The 23808-nt window shown below is 40.2% G+C and overlaps 1 pseudogene; it reads right to left on the bottom strand.

Annotated features, from left to right (window-relative positions):
* Nucleotides 1-8828: 8828 nt before the first annotated feature.
* LOC129335164 (transforming acidic coiled-coil-containing protein 2-like) overlaps nt 8829-23808 on the bottom strand; it is a 70600-nt pseudogene continuing 55620 nt past the window's right edge.

The following is a 23808-nucleotide window of genomic DNA, read 5'->3' as shown; positions in this document are numbered from 1 at the left end:
TGTAAATAGTTGTGTTGGGGATGTAGGAGGGAGGGAACAAGGGGTGGGAGGGAATGTTTTTGATACTTCAAAGAGAGTGCAAGCAAACAATGACAATCAAGATACTTAACTGCATTGTTCTTCTATTAGTTTATCTATTTATTAGTCTTTATACAGCACCCGTGAGGGCATGGGCATCACAGCTAGTTTTGTAAAGATCTTCTTTGGAGGGAGGGGGAAAGGGAGGGTAGAGGTGATTAGAATCTGCTTCAAGTTTTTCTTCCTGGTTAAAAGGTTTGCAGGTTGGAAGCATCAAGCTTAAGTTAGAGAAGATGTACTTTACTTCACTGTTATCTAGCTTTGGAAAAAAATTTCCTAGGAGGCAAGGGGAAAAGACAAGTCAGGGAAAGAAGATCTGTGAAGAGAAAATGGCTTATTTGGTTAACTTACCTATCCCTAAAGCAATTGGGAATTTCTAGTTGTCCTAATTGTAAATGGGCTAAGGCAATCCTCTTTGTTGAGAAAGGCCTTCTGTATTTCAATCTTTAATCTTTTGTTGTAATGGAAAATCAGTTATAAAATTGTCTCGGTTAACTGTCAGGAACTAAATAATAACATTAAAACCAAGAGGGTAGCATCAGCCCTAACAAAACTACTGCCTTCAATCTTATTTCTTCAGGAAACACACTTGAAGAAACCAACTCTAACAGTATTGCAATCAAACTGGTTTGGACACCAATACTAATCCCCTGGCTCCTCCAAATCTAGGGGAGTGGCAATTTTATTTTCAAAAGATGAGCATTTTACTTTGACAGACTCTCTAAGAGATGCTAAGGGTAGGTTTTTATTTATAAAAGGTCACTTAGACCAAGAAGCCATACATTAACAGTTATCATGCTCTGAACCAGAATCAGTTACAATTGATTGAGAATACCCTACTCAATCTAAATTCTTTTGCAGAAGAAGAAAAAATCCTAGCTGGGGACTTCAATTATATTATGAATTATGACTTAGATAAATCTTAGAAGTGACATTACCACCCAAAGGAGAAAAAAGGAACCTCAGAACTATCTCACATAATGACCAGATCAGGTCTTCAAGACATTTGGCATTACCGGAATCCCCTGGTAAGAGATTATACATACTTTTCATCTACCCACAACACGTACACAAGAATAGATTATATTTTTTTACCTCCCAATTTAATCAAACTGTTTCATCCAGCATTGGTGACAAATTGTGGACAGACCATGCTTGGACAGAATGTACACTCACTATAGTTAATACTAAACAGACATGACCAAACTGGAATTTGAATAAATCATTTTTATTTAACAAACAGGTTTTTTTGAACATATCCTCAGACATTAAGCAATACTTTAAGTTGAACTGTGGCATTCCTCAAATTTATGACAATGACAATGGAATACAGAAAACACAACTGAATGTAGTCAGAAATGAGCTTGACTGTTACCAGGTTGAAGAAGGCTCATCCATCCTTCAGCCTGGCACAGGATTTTGCTTGACTTTAGAAGCAGCTCTTAAAAGAGAGAGAGACTGGAGAACCTGAGGAAGTTGCAGCCAGATCAAGAGCTGTTTATCGAGCAATGTGCCCCCCGCCCCATACTACATACCCTGTAGATGACAGAACTAGAAGAACATGTTCACAGTCTCTTGAGTGTAAAGGAGCAGAAACTGGAAGATTAAACCTGAAAAGAGAAATCGGGCAGCAAAATGAAGAAACTGGACATACACTAGATGGAACATTAGAAAATTAGTTCTTATCTGAAGAAGAAGAATGGAAAAATTGCTCTTATCTGGTGAAGAAGAATGTATTTGCCGTTTAAAGAAGAAAATTCAAGACCTTAAATTGTTTGTTCATCTATTGCAAATCAAGGAAGACCTTTGAGTTTCCTAAGCAAAGGGAAGATAATTTCCAAACTTATTTCATGATAAAAACAACAGTGAAGCAAAACATGTCTAGTTTATTCCACCTCATGGCTCTGCAGGGACAGTGTCTCTCCCTCAAGGGAGTCTTGTTATATCTCCCCTCTATCTCTGTAGATGGGAGAGCCCCTCTATCTTGCCATGGAGAAAGCCCTCCACTGTTCTGGAATCTCCAACAAATTAAGATAAGGGGCCAAAGCTACAATAAATCCAAGATTCTCTGGAATCAAGAAATTTGGAGCTCTAGTCAAATCTTCCTGTCGTTCGATATCATACAATCTCTGTTTAACCAATGCTTTGGATTGATCATAGCCTGTTTCAAGGACAGCTTGAGAGGATAGTCCTCAAGGCAGCAGCTCACCATGCACAGCTTTTGCCCATGAAGGTTGGAAATTAGAATTAGAAGTGTCAGACTCTGTGGGAGATAGTTTAACTTAAGCCGAAAATTAATTGAGGCAAGGCTTACCCTCGCCTCCATTTTGTCAAGGCTGGACTGCAGACGCGAGCTTGCATTAGAAACACAGGAAGTTGAAATGATGCTCTTGCATATACATCCATAAAGTGCAAATGCATTTGTGGCCCTTCCAAAGTACAAGTATCTACAAGTATCATACAGTCCATTATAATGTGAAGTAATAGAGATTCAAGTCCATATGCACTCTATCCCTGTAGCACCAGAGAGTCCATTCATAAAAGTTCAAATGAAGGTTCCCATAAGTGGCTGTGGTTGGTCCTTTGTTCTAATGGGTCGTCTAGGTCCAAGGTATCCCATTTCAAAACACTTATTTTTCAAAGAGTCACAGTCTTTCAAGTACAAAGAAGTGTTTTTTTCTTCTTCTTTCAATGCCACATTGGACTGTATGACTTGTAGATATTTGTACTTTGGAGGTGCTACAAATGCACTTGAACTTTATGGATGTATGTGCAATAGGCTATACACTAACCAGATAAGTCTCATTGGGATGAATTAGCACCAGCACTTTGTTAAGGTTGAAATACGGAATCAATTGAACGTCCTAAATGTCCAAACAATTTGTTTAGCGTATGGCACTTTAAGAGGTGTGTCTTTTGTTGGTATGGAGAGGAAAATTTGAATTTGAATTTAGACCTATCAGTAACTTATAGTATAAGTGTAAGTTGCAAGTTAATACTAAAAATTAGACCAATCAACAGTTTGTTGCAATAGAAGTGTTTATTGCTCTATTACAAGTAAATACCCAATATCTGTTATAATGTTTGTATTTATTTTTGATATTGAAGGTGTTACGTAGTAGGATTTCACATTTTTGGTGCATTGAAATGATTTAAGAGCAGCTGGTTAGTAATACTCTCCCTTTAGTATGTAGAAATTTTATTATTCTGTGGGCTGATTTTTGTCCAGTACCAGCTATGTGTTCACAATGGGCTTTCCTAGGCTCAGATGCTTGAATTACTACCCCCAGATATTTAATACATTGCACCTGCTCCAGCCTATGTCCATTGATAGTCTTATCTTCCATCTCTTGCCAAAATATATTATTTTAGTTTTTTGATGGTTAATAATTTCTAATTGGTTCTCTTTGCAGTAACGACTAGACATGGGCACGAACAGCATTATGAATGGAAAAAACCCACGAACAGCCCGTTCATCTGTTTGCAAACAAGCTATTTGTGAGGCTCCATTCTAAACGAACAAGTGGTCGTTGCAAGCCTCGTTCGTTGCCTTCATCAGCTGTTTGTTAAGCCAGACAGTCTGGGGCCTTTCAATCAATTCCTCTGGCAACAGCAGGGAATGAATTCTGTCTGAACTCCTTCTGGATTTCCTTCTGGCTTTAACCCTTCAAAGTACTTCCAGCAGAGAGTCCTGTTTTTGCCACTATGAAGAGAAAATGACAACATGCCTTTCCTGGCATCATGCCTTTCCTGGGGTGCAATCTCTCTGAAACTTTGGGGGTCTTCAGAGGACAGTGAGGACTATGTCCCCTGCAAATTTGGTGGGCATTGGACAATGGGAAGGTCAGTTTGTGGGGTGTTAAAAGGGCACTGCACATGGCAGGAAAGGGCTCTTTAAACTATCCACTGGCAGGCGGCAGGGGGGAATTCCCCCTGCCACCTGCCAGTGGATAGTTTAAAGGGATCCTTAAGGGGCCATGAACAATGAACATGTTTGTGAACAGGGTCATGTTTGTTACTGTTCATTTTCATGGATGGCAACGAACAACGAACAGCTTGTTCATTTTTTCCCCGTTCGTGCCCACGTCTAGTAACAACTGAGTGCCTTAAGCACTCATCAGTAAAGGTGCCAAAATGCAACCTTGTTTCTCTCTCTCCCTTTTATACAACAGAGTTAGAAAGTTGACCTTTCCTATTACACTTGACCTTAAGGGATGTTTCAGAATATAAGGCTTGGATTAAATATAAAAACCTATGATCTATGTCCACAGCCTCTATTTTTTTCCCATAGTAACTACTTGGAAATTGAGTCAAAAGAGCCATCTTACAAAGCTTGGCCATAATTGGCAAATTTATTACAACTATAATTGAGCGGGGTGTCCCATTTTCAATCAAATCTGTTAAATATCAAGATGGTAAATATTCAGACCATATTGGTCCAAGTTCATCTTTGTGGAAAAGGGAGAAATTGTCCAGTATTATTCTGAAATGACTGCTGCATTTGTCAAGGATTTGTTTAATGGGTTCATGGGTATGACATTTGCTACTGTCCCCAAAAGGTTCATTGCTTACAAAAGTTCACTTTGCATTGTTAGCTCAGAAGATATGGAGATAGTTTCTTAGAGAGAGAATACGTGGGGGGGAAGTAATTTTGTCCTTGAAATTTTATATTGTTTAGTCAGTGCTGCCTCTATATCTTGGGGCACATATATGTTTCTTATGAATTGCCCTGTTGTTTTGATCTGTCAGATTCCACAGTGTGATACCGAAAGCTTTTAGAGAACTTTCAGCACATGTAAGTTTATGAAATTTCCATTAACAGGCTCTTCATTTCCTAGGAAGCCTCACATTTTAGGCCTATGTTGTATCACCTTTTTTTGATTCACTTGAATTGTGATAGCAGATTTTCCTACTAGTCTTATTTCATAAACAGCAAAATTGATTAAAAGAAGTGACAAGAGTACGCAGCCTCTGATGTTCAGATAAGATGGATGTAAGGCATTGATGGTCTTAACTGATAAAAAAAAGCAGGAAAACAAAACCTGAGGAAGCCTTTTCTTCATTAGATACATAAAGATACAGAAATCTTGCAACCCTGTATTTGTAGTCAGGTTGAGTATATTGTTGCAATATCAGGAACCTAACAGCTGGGTTATGTTAATGATAATACAGGGGTCAGTCTTTTCTGTAAATGTTATTCCACACCCCTCTAAACCTGTAATATCCTGTGTTTTAGAAAATATTCTCATTAGTTTTGAGCAAATAATATTACCAGAAAACAAAAGAAGATGTTTAGAGGTGGGCATGGACCAGAAAAACCTCATGGACCATCGGCCCCTTGATCCATCACGCTTCATGGACCATGAACTTTTCATGGACCTGCCCCATTCACCGGTCCATGGTCTGTCACTTCTGGGGGCCCTAGGACTGCCCCCTTTGCACTTAGAGATGCCAAACGTACAGCAAGGCTTCAGCAGGCTCTCTTCCAGCCACCTTCCAAGTTTGGCCAAGATTGCATTTCAGAGGTCCAAGTTACAGACCCCCAAATCAGCTGCCCCCAGGAAACTTCCAGTATATACTGGGAGTCGCAAATGCCAATTGACTTGCATTGGCTTACAGTTGTAATGAAGCAAAATTAAACAGAAAAGGGTGGGGGAAGAGCCCCCTCACCACACAGTCACCGTCCCAGCCATTGCCTAGGGAATTAATTCTTGATCCTTGCTTGCATAGAGTAGAATGGGAGTTCTCTGGTTGGCCACCAGAGCTGCCTATCAGGTTTTTAAGGGCTAGGATTGGTGTTCCCAGGCTTGCAGAACGTCCCTCCCCTCCGTTGCCTAGAGAATTCATTCTTTCTCCTTGCTCGCATAGGGAAGAATGGGGACTTTCTAGTTGACAGTTAGAGCTGCCTATCAAGGTTTTGAGGGCTAGGATTGGTGTGTTCCAAGGACTGCAGAAGGTCTGCGAATGTCCATTCCATTGGGAATGATAGAATGGCACCAGGATGTCTGGACTCATGGACCATGGACTAGCCCAAATGAACCAGTTTGTGAAAAATGTGAGTCCCATGAACCGCGTGTTTGCAAACCATGAGCCAGGCTGGACCATGTCAAATTTAGGTCCGTTTTGCGGACCATGCCCACCTCTAATGATGTTCCTGAATCTAAGGTATATATGCTGTTCCAAATCATTACCTTGATTTTCTGATATGGTAACACAAATCCAAGATCGAAAGTATCTGTCATCCTTCCATCTCTTTTGTATAGTTCTTCTGTGTATTGTTTCCATCTTTCCTTTATTTTGTCCTGATCAGATACGGTATTTCTGTGTTGATCTTTCAGCATCCTGAGCCGTGGCTTGAATTTCCCAGATCTTTTGGAAGAGCTCTCTTGCTCGTCCCTTTTTGTTGTTTTCTATTTTTTTTTGCACTGGTTGTTATAATAGATTTCTTTGTCTCTGCATGCAAGTTGCTGAAAAGCTGCATTTAGAATTTTGACCCTATTTCTGTCACCTTTTGCTTTTACTTCTTATCTATCTTTACACAAGTACAAACTGACAAGAGGCAACTTATTTATTACATCTACCATATTTATTGAACAGTCTTAGGAACATTGTTTGGTCAGTAATTATTGATACGAGTTTTGCAGAAAGATTGATGGCAGTATGATGATGGGCCCTTTATAAATTGTATGTGAGGGTTTCACTTTAAGACACTGTAGGTAATTGATTGTTGTTTCTCCGGTTGGGTGGTCTGATGCCCTGTTCTATTTTACATTCTTGTCTATCTTTAGCAATTTTAAGAGTTTCCTCAGTTATCCATTTAGGCTTCTCCTTCCTTTTGGCTACAGGGCTAGTCTTTGGTCATTCTTCCTTGATAATATTTCTGGTTTCAGCCCATAGTTCTTCTGGCTCAGAATTAATTAAACTTAGTATTGTTAATCTGTTTCTTACCGGGCCTTTCTTCAGGAATATTATTTAGATTATATTTTGGCACTATGATTCTTTTAGTGTTTCTCTTCAGCTTTATTCTAATTTTTGATATTCGCAACTTATGATCTGTATTGCAATCAGTTCCTGGTCTTGTTTTAGTGGAGAGAATAGAGCTTCTCCATCTTCTGCTTCCAGTTTGGTTACTGTATTGGTCACCTGGTGATTTCCACCTATACAATTGTCTTTTTGGTTGCCTGAAGCATGTATTAGCAATGAACAGGTTTTTGGCTTCACAAAATCTCTACAGACATCAAAGAAGATGCAGTCAATTTCACCCTTCTTACACAGATCATCAAATTGCTGATCCAGGGATTTCATAACTTTCTCTTGGGCTCTCTTGACTTTATTGTGATCAACTACAAGTCTCTTGTCTTCTTCAGTGATCCAGCAAGCATCTATAAAGGTGGCAGTGGTGATGGCAGCTGTGGCACGAAGGCCAACACTATATCTGATGCTCTGCATAGCAACATTACATATTTTGAATGTGTTGTATTCTGCCTTTTTATTTGAAGTGGAAGGTGTACTTTTAGTATGTCTAATAATAACAACAACATTCAATTTATATACCACCCTTCAGGACAATTTAACGCCCACTCAGAGCAGTTTACAAAGTATGTTATTATTATCCCCACAACAATTACCCGGTGAGGTGGGTGGGTCACTTCATAACTTCCTTCCTCTCCAACTTGAGCATCAGGAATTTGTTGTTCATTTTCATCATTTGTGAAAATTATTTCATATGATGGTATTGAAACATCCTGTTTCTCTGCTTATATTCAGAAAGCCTTTTGCTCATGTTGTCATGCTGCTTCTGCTTTTTGACTTGTCTGATGTGCTCAGGGAGATCTTGCAAGGCAATCCGATGTGGTCCAATAGAACCTGTCTTGTCTCTCTGACCTTTAATGAAAGCAAGTTCATTCACAGGGATCTTAATCTTCTTAGGGCATGTGCAGTTCATGTGAACTCCTTTTTTGCAACCAGCATCTGCAGGGCAGCCCAATTCACAGCAGGAAAAATTTTTACACTTGCAGTCGAGGATGTCAAAAAGCCTGTCAAGTTTTGCAGTGAAAGCCTCTTCGACATCTAGCTTTCCTCTACCAGGGGATATGTTTTTGGCCTGCTCCCAGATATTTTGGATCTTGTTTAAAATTGTAATTTGTGAATTTACAGCGGGGGGTTACAAAATAACTGTTTGCCAGTTCCCACTTTTCAAGCACTTTAGGGTAAATGTCCTTTGCAAGATTGGCTGCTGGGTAGTTTCTTACAACTTTACCACTTTGTTATCTTAGCATTAGTCCATGCCTCAGAACATCATGCACAGTTGAGAGTTCAGAGGCCACCAACTCTTGGCCAGAACCAGTTAGATCCTGTGAAATAAGCGAAACCAGACTAAGATATATATATATATATATATATATATATATATATATGTTATGGATTACATATTTATATATGCAATATCTAATATAATAATGACAATAATATTAATATGTAATATAACTGTTGGCATTGACAATATTTTTTTCATGATTTTCAGGCAATTGTACAAACATTTTCATGAGAAGAATGTAATATTTGTAATAAGGCACGTTCAAAATGATTGGAAATTCCACCATAACGTAGAAAAAGTCGTCATTTTCACAAATTTATTTACCAAGCAAAACAGCATTATATTAATTTAACAGTCGTGCATAAAAAAAAGTGAAAATAGATCCTTTTCACATCGATCTGCAGACATCAGTGTGCCGCAGGACATATTGCACTCAAGGTTGAAATCCATGATTTTGGTTAAAAGTTAGCTTCCCCCCCAGTTTGCCAATCAGTTCATCACAAATCTTTGTTAATTCTTCTACTTCTTTCTTCTTTGGTTCCAGTGTTCTTTCCAATGCATCCACTTTCAGCTGCTCTTTACGGAGACTGGCCTGGTAAAGCTGCTTGTTTTTGCTGAGCCTTGCCGCGGGCCTGTGCAATTTCAGCATTGAATCTGTCCAGTTTTTCCTCTGCATGAATTTTCAGGGCTTGGTATCTCTGCTTGTCTTTTTTTACTCGTGAAAAGTATTCCTGTGCACATTTCTTGAATACTTCTTCATTCTTCCTAAACCCTTCAAGAACTATTTTCATTTCTTCATATCTTCCGAAGAGATCTCCTAAAGATTTTTCCTCAGAATTCAGGTCTGCTAATGCTTGTTCTTTTCCCATAACCAGTTGTTGAACTGTGTGACGGGACGTAGACTTTTCTCTCTGCTTATCCACTTATCATCTGCTCAATCATCTTCTCATACTCTGAAACAATTTTCCTCATTCCCGTTACTTCCCTCCAGCTTTCTTCATATTTATCTTTCCATTCTGATACTTTTCTTTCCTTAGTTACAATCTCTTCCCTGGCAACCCTCAATGTAGTATCTTTAGAATTCCCCAGTGAAGCTGCAGCTTTTTAGCACCCCTCATATTTGGATTTTGAAAGCTGAAAAAATTGACATGCCCTCATAGTACGGGGATCGCACAAAGCTCTATAAACGGCTCCTGATCTTGCTGTAAACGTCTCTGTTTCTCCAGTCTCTCTCTCTTTTTCTTTTAAGAGCTGCTTCTAAAGTCAAGCAAAATTCTCTGTCAGGCTGAAGGATGGATAAGCCTTCTTCAACCTGGTAACAGTTGAGCTCATGTCTGACAACATTCTGTTGCATCTTCTGTATTCCGTTGTCATTTTCAGTGTCTTGCTTTCAGGGTGCTTTCTTCATCAGTTACTTCATCAGTTAGGGCCTTACTCTGTTGCTCTTTTTTGCTGTTTTGGTATGCAAAGCTTGTGAGCCACTGTGAGTACTTAACTGAGAGGAGGGGTATAAAAGTCTGTAATAAAAGCATTTACTATCAAATGAAAACATAGCTCAGGCTGAACATTGCAACAAAGTGATAGGTGACATATCTTCATAAAACAGTATATGAACTGTAACCACTCAATCGGACCTGGCTAGGTGCAACCCTTTACTCAAAGAAGCAAATTAGATTCTGCAAGCAAGTGCACAACTCAATAACTTTCAGTCCATTCCCTATATCCTCATCACTAAATAGCTGCTGTCATTTGTTGATCTACTCAGGCAGCCACCTCTTCAAAGGATGTTGCAGAACTTGGAATAGGTAGAACCCAATCTCCCCTCCACAACTTGATGGTCCGTCTGTTTTCTTGTGGACCCTAAAAGAAGTTGCACACTTCATTTCCTATAATGTTGAGTAACTACAATTTCGACTACTTTAAGTTTTCTTCCCCTTCTGAGAGTGTATTTTGTGGGGGGAGGACCCCCATGGTTACTAAGGCTGGTAACCATGGAGCAGCACTGTGAAGGTGTTCAAGATGGTTGCTCAAACTTGGAAAGAAAATGATTCGCGAGGTAATTTATTATAACATCAGTACAGAATTATGGGGCAAAATCATAATCTGTTTGCAGGGTTCCACAACAGCAGGGGGAATGTACATAAAAAGACTAAATGGCACAATGAAAGCAAATTATTGTAAAACATACTTGGCAATTGTGTAAAGAAGTGTAGCGAACCATAATTTGAAAGGCCGTAGAACTCCTAATGTACTCCTCCTGTGGCTTTTAATAACGGTAGCTTTTGTCGCAAAGATGTAGCTTTTAGTGGAGGCCTTGAATTCTAAATGTCTGAAATATAGTATATCTTGGGACAAATCCTGTGCTGGTCACCTTATTTAAACAGTAATCAAACAAATAAACCTCTTCCTCCACCCATTTTTTATTTCCTCTCCTCCTGGAATAGCAATATCATTGTACTAATGTACAGTTGCTTGACTGCAAAAGTCATGGAGGATAAGAGAAGACTGCTGTGATCCTTGAAGGATGCTGAGCTAAATTTGACATGGCTTATCCAGGAAGAAAATGTTGCTTTGTTCACAAATGGATCACTGTTACCTGCACGTGGTGCTCTTTCGTTTTCTCTCTGAAGAGAATTTCTTGTCAGTAAAAAGTACTGTCTTGGGCACTCTTAAGTAAGTTCAGTTTTTCTCTTCTTCCTCCCTTCCCTCAAAATATCAATCCAAGAAAAGACAGAACCTATCTGAACACACTATATTTTCAGGATAGTTTCAGGTGTAACTCTATTGGTCGGCAGTAGAAGAGCAAGATCTGGGTCCAATAGTACCTTAAAGACCAACTAGATTTCCAAGATATGAGCTTTTGAGAGTGCCAAAGGGAGCTTTTGACTCTCAAAGTTCATACCTTGGAAATCTAGGTGGTCTTTAAAGGTCCGATTGGACCCACATCTTGCTTCTGGGTCCTATTGGACCCAGATCTTCCCAGACCTGTTGTTCAACATTTTATCATGGAGAGCCAATCTAGTGTACCAGTTAGAGTGTTCAAATAGAATGTGGAAAAACAAGGTTCAAATTCCCAGTTTGCTGTGGAAGCTCACCGGCTGATCTTGAGCCAGTCATACACTTTCAGCCCAACCCACCTAACTGGGCTGTTGTGAGGATAAAATGTAGGAGAGGAGAACAATTTTTAGGTCTGTGTATGGGAGAAAAGATGAAATATAAAGGAAATAAATAAATATAATTCTGTTGCTATCCTTAGCAGAGATTGTCACCCACCCCCAGGTTCATTAAGGCTTAAAAGGGTATAACCAGTGCTTGGGGGGGGCACAGGGGTACACATACCCCTAAACATTTTGTGAATCTAATGGGAGAAAGTAAAAAATTTAAAATGTTGGAATTTCCGCTAAACCAACTCCAAACATTTTTTTATATATATATATAATTTTTATTTTTTTTAATTACTAACCACAAAAACTACAAAAAAGGGGAAAAGGGAACAAGGGGAAAGGGAAGAAACAACATATAAAAAACACACACTACATCTACAAGTATTGCATTCCCTTCATAATACAATTATTTAAAGTTAAACTTTCTAATTTGCTATTAGATTGGTAGCTCTTATAAAATACGAACTACAGTCAGGGTCAGGTCTTCTCCCCCACCCCCACCCCGCGTCTCGGTTGCAGCTCTCTCTGAACAGCTACAGTAGCTGCGGTCACTCCAAACATATTATGGATATTTATGGGATTTGTTAAGCTTTATGTAGCGTATGTTGGCAACAAAGGTGTTTAGTTATATTTAAACTCACTAGGAGCACTGTTTATCTTACAAAAAATGGAATGTCTTTGAGTATCGAACACGCCACCGAAATCGCTGGCATAATCGGTGATCGTTAGGGTGCCAACAAATGCAAACAAGTCTTCTCTAAGCCACTTAGAGCTCTGGTAGTTGGAATCTAGCACGGTGATTGGTCAGTCTTGTTGCTGCCCCCGATGGCGGCGACCTATTTGTGTATGTTTTGCGCAAAGAGTGCAAAGCATATGTCTATACCGAAACTCTTTGCTTGTGCGCACATGTCACTATAGAGGGGCTTGGTTGGCAATACCCATAATTCTCATCACCAACAGTCTTCTGACGTCATTTCCTTTCATGGTGTTTCCTGAGTCTCAGATGGAAGCGAGTGTTTAATCTGTGAAGTAGTGGGGTGTTTTACTGATGAAAGTTTGGCCTATAACCTCATTGAGTGGCTGTATTTCAATATGAGTAGGAAAATTACTATTTTACATCATCACAGCCAGCAAAGAAGTGTACAGTGAATGATGACTCTGTAAAAACAAAAGATGTGACAACGGTGTTGTGTGATACAGCGTCTGCTGTAGACCACGTGGAGAGTGGGCACAAGGCCCTGTCTTCTGTTGACCACATGAAGAGTGAGCATATTTTTGGTAATTTTGTCCATTGACTGCATTTATTTTTTTCCGATTTGAACTATAAAATGGTGAATTTCTTGAGCAGGGCTTTTTTTCTGGGAAAAGAGGTGGTGGAACTCAGGGCCAAGCTACAAGTGACGAATGACACTTGAACGGCAAGTGGATTGAGTGGAGGGCAAGCGAACAGGGAGAAATACACTTGCCGTTCAAGTGTCATTCGTCACTTGTAGCTTGGCCCTCAGTGGTGGAACTTAGGACCACACAATGACATCACTTTGGGTCAGCTGGAACAAGGAGGGAGTTTTGTAAAGTTTAAATTGCCCTCAGCAAAAATGGTCACATGGCCAGTGGCCCCACCCCCTGATCTCCAGACAGAGAGGAGTTTAGATTGCTCTCTGCTCCGCAGCACAGAGGGCAATCTGAACTCCTCTCTGTCTGGAGATCAGGGGGCGGGGCCACCGGCCATGTGACCATTTTCAAGAGGTGCTGGAACTCCGTTCCGCCGCATTCCAGCTGAAAAAAAGCCCTGTTCTTGAGTCAAACTGAGAGTACCTCTAAACATTTTTTTAGAAAAAAAGCACTGGGTATAACTGTGCTTAGGGATGGTGCTGCCAAGGGATGAATCAGATGCATCTTGGCTTGACTTGTTTAAAAGTATGCACGTATGCAGAGATTGCAAGGGCATTGCTTCCCCTTCACATGCTTCCCCAGTAATTACCCATTCCAATATTGAATATTGTGGAATGTTGTGTGAGTTGCAGAGTATTTGAACTAGGGTTGCCAGGCCCCCTCGATCTCCCAGCGGGAGATTGGGGCCTGGCTCTTACCTTGGAGGTGCTTGTGCGCATGCGCGCGCTCCTGCAAGCATGATGACGTCACTTCTGGGAGTGACGTCACCACGCAGCCCCCGTTTGGGTGCTGATCGGGCCCATTGTGAGCCCCTGCAGAGCACAGGAACGCTCCCACGCCCCACAGGGACCCACAACGAGCCGAATCCGTGCCAAAATGGGCCCAATCCATTTTGGCACAGATCGGGTCTGTTTTGACATGGATTGGGCGCATTTTGGACCCCTGTGGAGCATGGGAGCGTTCCTGCACTCCAAAGGGGCCCACAACGGGCCCAATCCGCACCAAAACAGACCCAACCCGTGCCAAAATGCTCCTGCGCTCCACTGGGGTCCCAATCCAGGCCAAAACAGACCTGATCTTGGGGCTGCTGTGCGCGGGGGTGCGCAGCACTGCAGGGGGGTGTGCATGGAAAGTAAGGTAAGTGGGGGCGGGGTGGGAGGGTGGGAGTGGGGGATCCCCCGCCCGCACCGGGTGTCTGGCAGCCCTAATTTGAACACTAATTGAAGAAAAAGGAATGTGATGCCCTTGTTACTACATATATACTTTACCTGAGATGCAAGGGCCATTTTTTCTTCACTGTCCTAAACTGTTTCTCCAAATTGCATCATTTCAGTTTGCTAATCCAGTTCCTATCTAGTACTGATCCAGATTTGTTTGCTTCGTGTATTTTATCTTTAAAATAGCCTTCTTCCACCCCCCACGCCCGTTTGTAAAACATTAACTTTTAGAAAAACATAATGCCACTCTTGACAAAGAAATACGGCAGGTTAAACTTAATAAACATAACTTTGTAAAGGGGCTAGATATTTGGATAGAGAAACTCTGGTTGGTCTCCTGTACGAACATTATGAGAGCGTAATTCTTTACTGCATCACTGTGCCAAGAGGGAATGAGAGAGCGAATGAGCTCTAGATGTTATTTAGCCACTAACTTGACATCATATTCTGCCATAAAATACAATATTGTTACAGTTCATGACATCTTCTGTAATGATATAGTATCTAATTATTGTTTATGATATCATGCGGCAAATACATGGCTGTAAAAAGCCTGAAATTTACAGTCCTGCTTTGGACATCTTTTTGTTACAATGTCACAACTTACTGACGCTTCAAGAACAGTATTTTAAAACTTTGGGTACATGAAATTTTATTCCATTCAGTCCCAAGACACTGGTCCACAGGGGGTGTGTAACCAGAGATTGTTACTGGCCAGTGTAATTTTTATTTTCTTGGCAATAAGTGTGCATTTTGTATAATCAGCGCTTATTTCCTTGTATAAATCTTCTGTAATAAACTTCTTGGAAGGCTCTGTTTGTATAAGGGAATATTGATACTTTATTTACAGTCCAAGAGAGCTTGAAAATGAGCCTTATTAAACGATTGTTGAAAAGCATTCTCTGATGGGTAGGTTCTTTCTGAAGCTCAAAGGAACTATTCTAACCTTCTCATCAGTCCCAGCTGTGCCTTTGGCGAAATGAAAATTATCCTTACTGAGCAGTTGGAGAAGTAGAGACTTCTCAACCTTGCTTTCTCATTTCTGCTGCGTATTTTATTTATTTACTTTATTTATACACCGCTTTTCCCCCCAGTCGGGGCCGAAAGCAGCTTGCGTTGCTGTTTTCTCCTCCATCTTATCGTCAAAGCAGCACAGTGAGGTGGGTGAGGCTGAGTGTGTGTGACTGGCCCAAGTCCATCCAGCAAGCATTCATAGACAAGTGGATATTTGAACCTAGGTCTCCAAGATCATAGTCCTGCACTCTCACCACGACAACATGCTGGTTTTAGTTTGATAAACCCTATTTTGGTGTGTTTTTTTTAATTTAGGGCATTTGTATGTGACCTCGCCGGACCTGATCCAGGCAGCTCACAACCAAAACTAAAAAACTAAACTGAGTCAATAAACAAGAAATTAAAACAAATCACACAACAAAACAAGCAATAAAACAAGCCAAGCCAGTAGAATAAATTAAAAGGGTCTCTAGACCCTTTCCTTCAATCTCCACAAAGGAAGACGCTAAATGCTTCCTTTTTTAAAAATGAAAGCTGGAAATTTAGAAAATCTGCTGCACCTATTATTACAATGGTAGGTCAATAGAGTTCTATGAAACTGACAATTTAAAAAGATCAAAATGAAACCAGGAAGGGGGAAGAGAAGGTGGTGGTGGTGGTGAATGTCCAATCATCAAAAAGTGAGTTGGCAATGAGTGGGATGAACAAAACCAAAAGAACTATTACGCATGAGGAAAAAATCTACCCAAAATCAGTTTCCAGAAAATGATTGGGCTAAAAGTGGACTCGAAAGATCTGGAAAAAAACAATTGAAAACCAAAAAAAAATTAATGGCAAAAAAATTCATACAGAACTCAGGAGATAAATTGAAGCAGTATGGGACCAGAACCAATGGGGGAAAGACATGCAGAAAATCCCCTAGGCTGATATCTTGCTTTACTTACCCACAATTGTATCCAATATGCAGGTTGCTCTGCCTGAAAGAAACAGATGTGTGTGTTTTAAAAGAAAGCTTGGTAGCATAAAAGTGTTTCATTCTCTCTAAAGTACTTTGGTCTGTGACAACTGTGTTAGTTGTCCCCTTGGGGACCTGTAGTCAGGTTATGATGGATGATAAAAAAAAATCTGAGCAAAGGAAAATCATGAATCTCTAATGAATGTCAGATCAAGCTGCTAAGAGTCTGAACGTGAAGAAAATGGTGGCTGTTGAGTAGTGTTTCTACCTCTTCTTTCCCATGAACAAAGGCAGCCGGTGACAGGAAGCAAATACCGTTAAAGAGGTTCGAACTTTCCTTAAGGGACAAAGAAGAATGGAGGTATTTTCAGGTCTCTTTACTTTAAAAACATATCTGCCCAATTTAACTAATAAATCACTATGTTTGAGAGAGCTTATTTTTAATACCACATCACAATGCGTTTTGCGTCAAGTCTTTGGTCCTTTAGGAAGCAACTTAACGTTTGCATTTTGATGGTTGTAATTTCTGAGCATTAATTTTCACTGCAATATAGCAACACTAAAGGAAAGCAACATACAGTGGTGGGGATGCGATTCACAGACCCAGTCAAAATAGATGCTTAAATGGTGTTGAATTTTGCTGCCCTTGAAACATACACTTTTGTCCTAAGCATGCATGTCACACTTCTTTCTGATATCTTGAAGTATGAGACAAATACTGAATTGCTGATTCTAAATTTGGGGGTGGGGGGGATCTTAATTTACCTTGCAAGCAGCAATGGACGGAAAACAAATTAAGACCTGCAGCTATACTCTGAGTACCACCTAAGAGGGAAGAACATATTTCAGTGTGCAACTGAGCAGGTTTCAGTTAGGCATTTCAAAGCCTGGGGAAAGTAAATGAAAACATTTTATGTTAATATTTAGCTCACGGCTCATCCATTTTTTCCTTTAAAAGATCCTGAAAATAAGGGCTGCTTACCTGTTAGCGACAGTGATTATAGTTGCCAGTGCTTTAGTATTTACTGTGCACTCAAGGAGTGGGTGTCACTAGTATATTATGTAAGCATACAAGTACAGCTGAACCATGGGGTCTATGGAGGCCATGGAAATCGACAAGACTCTGCACATTGTTCTGCTGGTGTGAACAGTTATTACGAAATTTCTATTGTATCAGCCTTATTTTCCAGCAGGAAAATAAATTAGCTGGTTGTGCGAGTGAGGCAGATGTGGGGGGTGGAAACAGCTGAATACGCATTAGAATTCACATCTCAGTATGTTCGTTTGTCAGCATTGCATCAAACTCAATGGTATCAGTATTCCAGTGTGCAATCCCATTCACATCTAGCCATGCCTAACTATCCAACAGTAGAGTTTGAATTGTCTAAAACCTAATGTGCAGCGTAAACAAGAAAAAACATTTTTCAAGGCTGCATGCATAGAAATTGCTTGGAGTATAAAAGATCCTTTGGATTTCTGATAGATATCTGAGGTCAGAGAAAGCAAAGCAGAAAATCCTACTCAGATAAACAGATGTTGCTTATCATCATGGCCAGGGAAACTAATTTTCCAAAGCAGCACGGGAATACTCTCGGATAGGATAGCAACGTAATAATCATAGATAATTAAAAATTAACTTTTATGGCCTAAATGGTTCAATTACTGCAGGATAGCCTAGTTTTTCAGACTCTTGTCTATGGGGAAAACCCCACTCTAAACTGGTCCCAATTTTAAAGCCCCAGCTGTGTTTGTGTTTTTTCTGTTTCCCGGTGACAGCTAATGACAAAGCCCCGAACAGGTACCACGAACAGACACCCCCCCTCCAGCTGCCCAAACTGCCCAAACTGAATATTGTGTCAGATTTTTGAGGCACTTCAGTTAAAGCAAGTCATGTCACTGCTAGGTGCCATGCATGCCAAGCAGGGCTTTTTTTCAGGAGGAATGCGGGGGAATGGAGTTCCGGCACCTCTTGAAAATACAATAGTGCTTGAAAATAATATGATTTCAAAGAATCCCGTGTGTTTCTTCCTCATTTCCCTCTTGAGAGTTCCACCACCTCTTTTCCCAGAAAAAAAACCCCTGATGCCAAGATAATGTCATGGTGCCCCGCCATCTTGTTTAAAGGTAAAGAAGAGGGACAAAATAAGCCAGCTCCTGGTCAGTAATGATGCAATCACTTATGAGATTGAAGTATAAGTATACAAATTCATTGAGATGAATACTGTTATAAAATGTGTTTTGATACATTTGTTGATTTTCCAGTTTCTGAACGTTCTTCCCAGAAGTTGGATGCAAATGACATGCTTTCATTATTGCTGTTTTCATTCCATTGAGACCCAAACCAGATCTTTTCCAGGTGAAGGATGGAAGCAAGGGATTTTTTAAAAAATCAGCTAAGTTATTGATTCATTCAGATGAATATTTAAATGGGGGGAGCACTAGCAGTAATAAATGAAAAAAGAAAGCAGGAGTAGAATGCGTGTATATAATTCAGAATAAATGAGTAACAACAAACCGCTGTTTGGCACTAGGTAAATAAGCCATATGCTCACAAGTTACATCTTCCTCCTCTTGCACACTGCAGTTCAGTTAGTTCCATCCAAATTCATGCAAATCTTAGCTTGCTGTTACAGTCCAAAGTCAAACTGTAGTTTGCAATCTTGGGGTAAGTGCAAACCACAGTTTTCCAATCTGGGTGCAACAGCAAACAAAATGAATCAGACCAGAGCATGAGACAGTCATGGAATGCTAAGCCTTGATCTGGCGTGACATCTTAACTAAGCCAGTGTGTAGTTTGAGAAGGAACTACTTAACCCAGATGGTTTACCGAAGTCTGCTCTTAAAATGGTGTAGCCATCATTGGGTTTTGGAACAGTATTAATATTCCAAATGGTGTTTGAGTCATACTTGTATTCCAGATTTTACATTACATTAGCTGCTTTGGTAAAATCCAGATGTTCTGGAGCAAAATAATGAATACTGAATCAGGTTTGGAATATCAAATCTAAACTCCCCTCTGTCTGGAGATCAGGTGGCAGGGCCACCAGCCATGTGACCATTTTCTCCGAGGGCAACCCACTGAGTTCCACCACCTCTTTTCCCAGAAAAAAAGCCCTGTTTATACGATATATTACACTCCATCTCTTCAGTTCAATTGTATTTGTGTAGTATTTTCATTACTGTTAGCTTATTATTTCTATACGTCTACTTTGTTTAATTTTGATAATCATTTTCTTTTCTCGCTATTTTGGGTCCTATCTTCCTAGACTATAATTAAATTCTTATTTTGTATTTTAATTCAATCCACCTATAAAAGGGGATCCATCTTTGTTTCCAATCGTGTCTGTTTTTTTCTTTTATTAATTCTGTTAGTGTATCCAATTCTGCAGTCTCCAAAAAATTTTCTATCAGTTCTTCTTTTGTTGGTATATCTGTGTTCTTCCAATGCCTGGCATATACTGTTCTTGCTGCCGTAATTATATGAAGTATCAAATATCTAGTTTCCCTATGCATCCCTTCCAGTATAATATTTAGTAGAAGCATTTCAGGTTTAAAGGGTATAGTCTTGCCTAGTGCCTCTTGCAATAGTTCATGTATCGTTTTCCAATATTTCATCGCCTTTTTACACAACCACCAAGTATGAAAGAATGTACCTGTTTTATCTTTGCATTTCCAACACTTGTTGGACATTTTTGGATACATTTTTGCTAATTTTTCCGGTGTCACATACCACCTGTAGAACATTTTATATAGGTTTTCTTTAAATGTGATTGATTTTGTTATTTCAATATTTGTCTTCCTTATCTGTGGCCATTGTTCTAGAACTATACTATACCCTCTGGGGGCAATTCTGTGGGCCCCCAAAGAAGATGTCCCAGCCACTCCAATGTTTCCAATGGGAAAGAAGTAAAAGCTGACTCCCACTGCAGAAACAATGCTGCCATGGCCAAGGCACATTCCCAAATGATATCTACACAACACGCACCTATATATGAACATGGCACAGAGAAAGCCCAACAAAACCAAACTGAAGCAATGAAAATCCCCACTCCCACCCTGAACCAATGTGGTGCAAGGGAACCACATCCATTCCATCCAAACTAGAATGAAGCAAGGGATACTGCTGCAACTTAGCCCAACAGAAGCAAACTGAAGCAAGGGAATGAAATTCCTCCCCACCAAACCAAAGCCCAACAAAACCAAACTGAAGCACAGGAATGAAATCCCCACTCACACCCTGAACCAATGTGATGCAAGGGGACCAACATCACACTATAGAAACATGTCAGTTCCACCCAAACCAAAATGAAGCAAGAGATACAGTTGCAATATAGCCTAAAAGAAGCAAACAAGCCAGGGAATGCCTTGTGCTTATGGGTGGATACTGCTTGATTCCATTCAGTGGAGTTTCACCACTGGCTGAACCCAGTGCCTGCCTGCTGTGAATAACACTGGTTCAGTTGGTTGAAAAATGACACACACACACACACACCCAGCCTACTCGATAGCTGCAGGATTGTGTTTCCCACAGGAAATAATGGTTGGATTTAATGGAATTTCTGCTATATTACTGAACCAAACTCGATAATCAATTTGCTATTCAGGTACTACCAATTTTTCCTGTGTTCCAGTAATACCAGTTGAGATTTACTCAAGTTTTGTGTTTGCACACTCCTACATCAAACATTTCCCAACATCTCAAGGAAAAAATATAACCTTCATAGGCTTCATGTGGGTCATCTTGCTGTTGATGGAGAGGTTCCTCTCTAATCCTAAAATAGAAATCTCAGATCCGTACGAAGTATTTGTGAAGTTATTCTGCCTTTTTTTTCAACGTCTCCTTTTGGAAAAGGGCTGTGGCTCAATGGTCGACCATCTGCTTTGAATGCAAAAGGTCCCAGGTTCAATCCCCAGCGTCTGTGGTCAAAAACGACCAGGCAGCAAGTGAAGTTGATCTCGATCTTGAGACCCTGGAGAGCCACTGCCAGCCTTAGTAGACAATACTTGATGGATCCATAGTCTGATTCAATATAAGGCAGCTTTATGTGTTTGTAACCCTCGGACGGTATAAAATTATCTACACAACATTCACCTATATGTGAACATGGTGCAGAAATTCCCCCAGGCCATTTGGGGTACATTTATCTCACTACTGTAACAGAAACGAATCTTTTTCGTGATTGAGCTTTGTGAAAAATTCGTTGTCCTAAAAGAAGCCAATTCTTCTACTTTGGGTTCTTCATTGGAGAGTTGCATTTTGGTGTCTTGCTGGCCATTTGTACTTGTCTGTTCCCATCGACTTCACAGTGATTAGACTAAGCTGCTCTTTGAATACTCTGTGAATTGCCTGCCCTCGTAGCGCACTTCTTCAAGTCCACTGTAGAATTCTTATTTCCATCTGGTGAGCAAGTGATAGTGTGAACAGCCTCACAGATTTCAGTTGAGTAATTTGTGTGAGCATGTGCTTGTTAATGTGACAAAGTGTATTCACATTCTGCATCTAAATATACCTTCAGGAAAAATAAGGTGAGAAAAATGCATATTGCCATTTTACACCTCGCTTCTTTGGGCACTTTGTTTTGTATAGATTTTCTATAGCAAGGTGGTAGGAAAAAGTTGATAGCATGCTAATAAATCTTGCAGTTCTACAGTGCATGAATTCTTGCCAAGAAATTTATTTCTTGCTGGAAGGTGTAGCAGTTGTAACAATATGATTGAAGAAGTGTCCAGTTTGATACATGTTGAGCACATCTTGGAATTGTATCAACAGCAGTGCTGATGCTGGTTGAGCCATACGGATTGGTCGGAAGTATGGGGGAGAGAAATGAAATTTGTAGAGCCCTCAGAACAGAGTGGCTGAGTTTCAGATAATGATACGTGGAAATTAAGGGTCTTCCGAGACGTAGGCTGATTCTGCACATGTCCTCTTTATAGATCATTTGGAATGGATTTTTTCGTGTGCGGAACAAAAAATCCACCTCAAACGACTGATAAAGTGCATTGAAAGTGCATTATCTGACGTGTGTGGAAATGGCCATGTAGTGCTTTTCATGACAACTAGGGATGAGTCCAAACTTCATGAACATAGTGTTATGCTAAGTAAGTTCCAGTTTCTGCTCTCTGCAACCACCTGTTTCCCCCAATCATAGTAAAAAAAAATTGATAGAAATATCACCGTTAAAATTAATGCCTATTTTCCATTAATGATATAAAAGTTGTGTGCGACAAATGGTGGACCTACAAGGGCTGATAGGGAGAATAATATCATTTTCCCACTTGTCCACTCACATTTCCTGTTTCCCTTCCATCTACCTACCCTTTCCTGTTTCCTTCTCCATCTTCAGTGTTAGTTTTTACATTTTTTACTCCTCTTTCCACCAGCTTTACCTTCCCTCCTATCTTTTACCTTTTTAGTCTGTCTCCCCTGTTGCTGGCCCAGGTTTGGCAATTCCTGTGAGACATGGAGTGGGGTGAGGCTGAGTCCTGTCATGATGATTGGCATTGTGTCCTGACCAATGAAGAAAACGTCTAGGTCTGGCCTTATGAGGTGCTCTCTGATGATAATTCTTTGCAACACATATTATTATTTAGGGAGACAGGGCCATGTAAACTTTTTGGTAACTTTTTACTGGGATGAATTGCCAGACTGACTGTTTTGCACTAAAATGGATATATAAGCTCTTGAGAAAAAATGGCTATAGAGACTTAATAATATGATTTTCAGGAGAAGAGAATCAATCTAGAATAAAGAAAATAATGATGTTTTGTGTCTGGTATAGTTATTCTTCTCTCATCTTAAATGCTTGCTTAGATCAATCTTGCTATTTCCAAATTTCAGCCCTAATATTGTTGCTTCATGTACAACTGAGGTAAGCCCGGATGTGACAAATACTAGGGCCCTGGAAGAACAGGGTGCTCCCCTACTACTTTCAACCCTAGGGTTTGGGGGGAGACATCAAAATGATCCTGGGAAGTCTGCCAGAAGGAAGCGAGGGTTCTGGAAGAGATTAGCTACAGGTATTGGTTTGAGACAATAGAGGGAGCCCTAAACCATGTTGTTTCCCTGAGGCCCTAGCTTACTTAGACTTACAAGTGAATTAGGGGAAAGCAGCAGTTAGTCAAAATGAGAGGGGCACAGAAGAATTAGTGGGGTGTTGAATATTCTCCACCAACTCCAGATAACTTACCCTTTAGAAGTTGCTATTATTACCAGGCTTTTTTTAAAAAAATAAGGTTTTTCTACAAACCCAGAGATTCCCTAGGTTTCTAGAACTGTAAATGGTAGCCAAGGCAGACACCATTCTGCAGATTTGCCTGTTAGATGAAGGAATGCTATATCCATGGAGCATCCATGGATCCATATATATATATACACACTAGCTTGCTACCCGTGCTTCACTACGGTATTTAACTACTTTAAATCCAGTTATACTACTTACAGGTATGTAACATTTTTTGTTTTACGTCAGAACACAGAGTTCCACAGCTGACCAATCAGAGAGAGGGAGTGCAAGCAGGCAGGAGCCTGCCAGGGCACAGGAAAGCAAGGCCCCACAGGGAGATTGGTAACCCGAGTGGACTTTGAGGGGAAGACTGGGAAATGCATTTTACCTCAGGACACATTCAATGACTCCCAATAGCAACTGCCTGTTTAGAATGTGGGGGGTGAGG

This window comes from Eublepharis macularius, chromosome 8 (genome assembly GCF_028583425.1).
Source record: "Eublepharis macularius isolate TG4126 chromosome 8, MPM_Emac_v1.0, whole genome shotgun sequence".
In the NCBI taxonomy this organism is placed as follows: Eukaryota; Metazoa; Chordata; class Lepidosauria; order Squamata; family Eublepharidae; genus Eublepharis; species Eublepharis macularius.
This window is presented reverse-complemented; position numbering and strand designations above follow the sequence as displayed.